The sequence below is a fragment of the Nothobranchius furzeri genome, chromosome 2 (assembly GCF_043380555.1).
Source record: "Nothobranchius furzeri strain GRZ-AD chromosome 2, NfurGRZ-RIMD1, whole genome shotgun sequence".
Lineage (NCBI taxonomy): Eukaryota > Metazoa > Chordata > Actinopteri > Cyprinodontiformes > Nothobranchiidae > Nothobranchius > Nothobranchius furzeri.
In genome coordinates, this window is record NC_091742.1 from 9,566,461 (window position 1) to 9,573,158 (window position 6,698).

Genomic DNA, 6,698 nt, shown 5'->3' on the forward strand with positions numbered 1-6,698 from the left:
CATTTACAGTAAATCACCTTTCTTCCTCATTTTGAAACTCTGAACTGCAGCGGATCGTCTTGACCATGTTAACCTGCCTAAATGCAGAGTTGCCACCATGATTGGCTGATCAATAATTTGTGATAACAAGCAGTTGGACAGTTGTACCCAATAAAATGGCCAGTGAGTGTATATATATGCATAGATATATATAAATATATACATATCTTTCTCTCGTTTTATGTATATATATATATATATATATATATATATATATATATATACCCCACCAATTAACCAGATACATTTATGACATTTTGACATACATAATGCATAATAACAAAGAGAGGTAGAAAATGTATGAACAGATCATCTTTAGTTTTTTTTTATCTTTAAATTAGAAATTTGAATGCTGTCAGTTTTTCTCGGTTGTTTCCTCAAAAACGTTGGCAGCTCCCACCAGGACGATCTCATTGGACAAATGGCACCGCAGTCCAGAGGAGAGCTATTTATATTTAATTTGTGGGATTGAACTTTCCCCCTCAAGCCCACAGTGACTGAATGAAGAGTGGCAGAGAAATGAAAAGGAATGGCTGCTTACACGATGGTATTACCTCTAAAAAGGTCAGAGCCCATTTTTAATATTTTATCAAATTAATGCTGTTGAACAACCTGGGGGGGGTCTTCGGCGACTCATTCACATCACTTCTCCATCGCAATCCGCTGTGATCATATACACACACACACACACACACCTGTTCTGACAACACATCTTGTTTGACTCTAATTCAACCCAAAAAATATTAAATTATTGTCAAAAGTGAGAAAGAAAAGCAGGAAAAGAAAGTTGAAGTTCCTCTCTGTAAAATGCAGGCAGGTAAATGACATTAATGGTCCTCCCAGAAGCTCCAGCGACCAAAGCAGCAGCCTTATTTTTGTCTTCCACCCAATGTAAAATGTCACGCTCAGCATTTCTGAAAGTCACGCATCACAATGCACACCAAAAGTTCTGAGAGGCCTACCAGTTTTGACTTTTCTCTCTCAGCCTGTGGGCCTCATGAATATGAAGAGCCGAACAGGTGGAGAGCGCTCTTAACATCAGGATTGGATTTGTTCCCCCAGAGTGAAACATATTCCAGTGTTACTTCACCAAACATTACCTTTGTTTCAGAGACATGAGAGTTCTTACCCGCCCCAAGTTGGACCTCGGTGCATTAATGATCCACTCCATCTGCTGCTAAACCAGCGAAACACAAACTCGTGACTCATCTCACACTTTTTTATGCAGTTTGCTTCACAGAAAAGTTTTGAAAACCTGGAGAACTTTTGATTAACCTGAAATCACAAAATTAATGTAGCTGTTAATATGTGTGCATTTTTCCATACTTTTCATGAATGTTTAGACCTCCTAAAAAGCATTTCTTGTGCACCAATAATCCAGTTTTTGCTTGGAGCAGCTAAACAGGAAACAAAACCAGAGCCGGGCTGCTCTGATGTAAGTAAATGCAGCAATGTTTCCTTCTGTTTGCAAACTTCATTTACGAATGTTCTGTTTTAGAGCCTGTTATTGTTTGGATGTAAGTGACGGACTTGTTTGCTGTGAACGCAGCATGCCCTCTGTCGGCTGGCAGAGCTGTCAGTTTGTTGCCTTGGCAACATGCATCTATGTGAGGAGCTGGCAGAGCAAGTTTTTTTCCTGATTGTTGGGAGCACTGAGATGCTTTTTGAAGGTAAGGGTTAACAAAGCTAAAAACGTTTAATTTCTAAACCATAAAAACTACAGTATTTTAGCTAGCATGCTAAATTGTTTCACGGTTACATTGGTACATTGCGTTAATTACAGTGAAACAGCTGCCAATATTGGGTTGAAAATGTGAAAGAGCTTTCGCTGAAGCGGTTCGCAGCCGAGTGAAGCAGCTGAGATGAGAGTCAGCTCCTCTAAATCAGAGACCGTGGTCTTGTGTCATAAAAGGGTAGAATGTCTTCTCCGGGTCAGGGATGAGGTCCTGCCTCAAGAGGTGGAGTTTAAGTATCTCTGGGTCTTGTTCACAAGTGAGGGAAAGGTGGAACACAAGATCGACAGGTGGATTGGAGCTGCGTCTGCAGTGATGCAGACGTTGTACCGATCTGTCGTGGTGATGACGGAGCTAAGCCAGAAGGCAAAGATCTGGAGTTACTGGTCGATCTACATTCCTACCTCACCTATGGTCACGACCTTTGGCTAGTGACTGAAATGAGTTTTTTCCGCAGGGTGTCTGGGCTCTCCCTTAGAGATAGGGTATGAAGCTTGGTCATCTGGGAGGGGCTCAGAGTAGATCCGCTGCTCCTCCACATCCAGCGGAGCCAGTGGAGGTGGCTCGGGTATCTAGTTAGGATGCCTCCTAGACGCTTCCCTGGTGAGGTTTTCGAGGCTCATCCAGCCAGGAGGAGACCTAAAGGAAGACCCAGGACACTCCGGAGGGGACTATGTCTCTCTGCTGGCCAGGAAACGCCTTGGGGTTCCCTCAGAGGAGCTGGCCCAAGTGGCTGGGGAGAGGGGAAGTCTGGGTCTCCCAGTTAAGGCTGCCCCCCCCCACCCCCACCCCCCCGACCCGACTCCTGAAAAGCGAATGGAAGGGATGAATGGATGGAACGTAACAGAGAACTCTCTGGAACAAGCATTGCTCGCTCCTGTGATCTAGAGGTGTGACTTAGGGGGGAAGCCTGGACGAAGGGGGTTGGCCTCTTCTGTTGTGTATTTTCAAAAGTAGCTTGCTCTAATGGCAAGAAACAAATCTCTCACATTTAAAATCCATCTACTCAGTCTTCTGCGATATGAACTTTTTTAATAAAGACCCCTCCTGAGGCGAAAACGAACTGCTCTGACAGGTGATGGTGACACTCCAGCTGCCTGCTGTAGCCAACATGATGCTTTCCTGCATGTCGCTGCCTTGTAGACCTTGTAATTGCACATATGAAGATCAGATCATCACTGCTTCCCTGCAGCAAACCTTTTTCCTGCATGTGAGAATAAATGAACCACGGCCGTGTTACTCTGCTGCCTTCAGGCTGATGATTATTTTGCTCTGGATTGAGTCTTTTACCGTGTTCTCACCAACGGATCTTGGAAGGTGGGTGTGTCAGACTTAGTTTTGACATGGTGTATGAAAAATCTGTTTTTTAAGCCCTGAATAAACCTTGTTTTTCCTCTTTGATATAAAAAAACAGTTCAAAGCCACAAATTTTCATACATTCCCAGAAAATGTTTCTTGATGTTTCTGCTCTCTCCCAAAAGTTTGCTGCTGTACTTAACATCCTTCTGACAGGAAAGGTTTAATCACGTTGACACTAATGCATGAAATGGAAAAATAGGAGAAAATATACACAAGGAGGCGTAGATGATCGGCTCCGATTTGAGCTTTTCTTTTCTTCTATTTTCATTTTTACTTGCACCTGATCGACAAACGATAAAAAGGAAAATGAGATTTCCTTAAAGGAGACATAACATGCTTTTAAGTTATTCCTTTTTACATCTAAATCCTTCAGTTGGGGTCTAAATACAGTGGAACTGCAGTTCTTTGGTCTGATTTCCTCATTATTGTTGCTCTACAGACCCTCATCTACCCCTGTTCTGAGGAGAGTCTTGAGAACGAGCCGTTTTGGGGTACTGTCTCTTTAAACTGGAGGAGGAGCTGTAAACTCCGCCCCCCCTCCATAGTGCAGACCTGTACTCTCCTCCCCCAGTCGGACTTTGTAGTTCTATAGAGAAATCATTATTTAGCATAGCAGATTTAGCATAGCATATTAGCATTTTTAAAACATGTGGGGAGAGTAGTTCATCAAGCTGTTTCATGGCTGCTAACTCTCTCATGCATTTGTCTGTAGTCACTTACACACACCTGTCACGGCCGACGGAGGGACAAGCGAGCAGGCACGTGCGCGCGCACACACACACACATCCGTCGTGGCCAACGGAAGGACAAGCAGCAGGCACGTGCGCACGCACACACACACACACACCCATCACGGCCGACGGAAGGACAAGCGAGCAGGCGCGCACACACACACTCACACACACACACACACACACACACAAGGAATGCTGCTTGCTTATTTCTATAAAAAATGTTTTAAAAAATAATACAGCTCATTAAACCACCATTAAAAGAATATATTTTATTAAGATCTATATATATATATATATACATACATATAATTTTATAAGTAGTCTTATTTTATATTGGGTGTCTTAATGGCTGAAAATGGATAAAAAGCAGTTACATTTTAATTTAAAGATTTGAGATTCTAGTCAAAAATAAAGAACATTCCTCCAAATGTTCTTTAATGTGATCATTATAATTCTAATGCTTACAACTTTGTTTTTATTGTCTGCAATGCGTAGCCTATATCTTTACTAAATGTGTTTAGCTGTAAAGTGGTAATTCTCTTTAATGTGTACAGAGAGGTGGACATCAGTGCTGCAGTGAAATTCCCAAGATCAGTCTGCTTTGCTAACAAATATAGTTAAATCTTACCTGCATTCTAAATAAATACCGTTAGGTGAAAACATCAATAGGCATTGAGTTATTGATACAATCCCTAACAGCCAGAATGGAAGAAGAGCATGCTGGGTCATCCTGGATCTGAGCCTGTTCTGTGTATTTACCTACAGGATGCAATAAATGTCTACAAGGCTGAGTTTGGACCATTACATCTAAAAGAAAGCATACAATCAGTGATTTTTTTAATTGTTTACATTAATATACAAATTTTCTAAGTATTAACCTCACAGCAAATAAGTAGAACAATATAATAAACAGGCTTTAGTAGTTAAACAGGCTTTGTGCACACAGGTGCTTTGTGTCTCGGTGCTGGTGGTGTCTAGGTCTCAGAGTTCCTGTCCTCCTGCCATCTTCTGTTGTCCTCAGGATACGGATTGATGTTTCCTGATGATGAGGGAGGGGCAGTATGTGGGCTTCAAACTGGTCCTGGATAACAGTGGGAGACCTCCGTTGTCTGAATACTGAGACCAGAGAGTTGGTGAGATGCAGATCTTCTCTACCTCATCTAGAAACGGAGTTGGTTCAGGGAAAACTTTTCCAAAGACCAATTCCATGATGTCATCGCCATATTCTGCAATGATAGACAATAACTTTAATGACATATTTTGTTTACAAGCAGCTTTAGGAAAGTTGTTTCTTTAGCTTTCATGTTTATAGTCACGTTTGTGTTTGTTCACAAGTTCACTTTGCTGCAGTGACTTCATATTTTCTAACAAATGTAATAAAATGGTGACACTAAAATTATACAAATGACTCCTTATGAAAGGAAGCTCATTAGAGAGCAGTGCAGACAGACTTACTACATGCTGCAGCTGTTTTTGTAGGCCAGCTGCTGCTGAATTTGGGGAAAGTTATTCTGCACACATCCAGATCAGATGGTCGATTACAGAAAATAATGTAATTCAATAATTTCTAAACAGACTAAACAAGTAAAACATCAAATAAATCACTCTGCTGTCATTAGACGGAGTGATTCAGGGGGTGAGGTGTTCCTAATGATGAGGGTGGCTGAGGTGTGTCATCACTCACTTTGGTCTGGTCCAGCTACCATCTCTTTACTGGTGGGTCTCCTTCCTCAGTAGGTGACGTGAAACGCCAACATCTGAACGTTCTGTGTTCCTTAGAGGAGAAGAAAAGTAACATTTGCAAGCTGGCTAAATTATTTTTTACTAGTATCTCAAGGACTTGGAGAAGCAGATCTTCACGTACCTAAACATCAGACCAGTTTGTCCCCGCTGAGCTCATCAGGGCGTTAGTCTCACAGCCTGTCAGTGAAACACGGCTCCAGTCTTCTGGATGTGGACTCTAAAAAGCAAAGGAGCATTTTTACTTTTGTTTTAATTATTTTACAGCCGATTTTATCAGCTTTCCGACGCTCACGCTCATACAGATGGTGAGCTTTGCTGCGTCTGACTGATGCAGAGTTAGTTTTTATATCTGCAGTGAGACAAAAAACTAACCTCACTCCACTCAGAGATCGTTCTTTAAAACTCTATTAAATCCACTGTGTTGACGCACTATAATGACTTTGTCACGCTGCATTTTAGCTGATATGGGACTTTATTTACTGGATGCTAAGATTACATCACACTCATGTAGAATAACACACAGGCTCTCTGCTGTTACAATCAGTGGGAGGTTATCATCTGGTGTAAAAGAAGGCGTTGATCAGAAATCACGTTTTATTCCACGAAAATCAGCCAAATCCACATTAATCTGGGTGCAAACTTTACTAGCATACTGTGCTAGCGATAGCAAGCCGGATGCTAACGCTTTAGTGCTGCTAATGCCCGTAAATCTAAAGTAAAGTTTGTCGACATTTTAGAGTGATATGAAGCTTACCGCTCTGCTGCTGTGTCCCGGTGCTGCCACATTCAGATGGAAATGACTCCTTTTAGATAGATGAAGCCCTCAGTACTTAGCCACTAGCCTGGAGACACGAACGAACGAACCACGCGCGCGTGCACACACACACACACACAAACAAACACAAACACACTACTTTTTCTTCTGTGTTTTTTTAGCAGTAGTGTCATCAGCTTCTGGGCTTAAATACTGCCACACCACCCTTCCTTAAAACGAGGAACAGTTTTGAGCTGTGTGTGGCTAAAATAACCAGACATTCTGCATTTTTCCAATAGGACTACAAAAAATCTTAGCGAGAAGAAAAAATGGCGG

General features: G+C 41.9%; 1 long non-coding RNA gene across 1 annotated transcript; it reads right to left on the bottom strand.

The window, feature by feature from the left end:
* Positions 1-4,954: 4,954 nt before the first annotated feature.
* On the bottom strand, positions 4,955-5,834 carry LOC129165292 (uncharacterized). Its single transcript, XR_011519238.1, has 3 exons — positions 5,730-5,834; positions 5,550-5,639; positions 4,955-5,091 (listed from the first exon to the last, which is right to left on the bottom strand). It is a non-coding gene; the product is annotated as an uncharacterized lncRNA (long non-coding RNA).
* Positions 5,835-6,698: the final 864 nt, after the last annotated feature.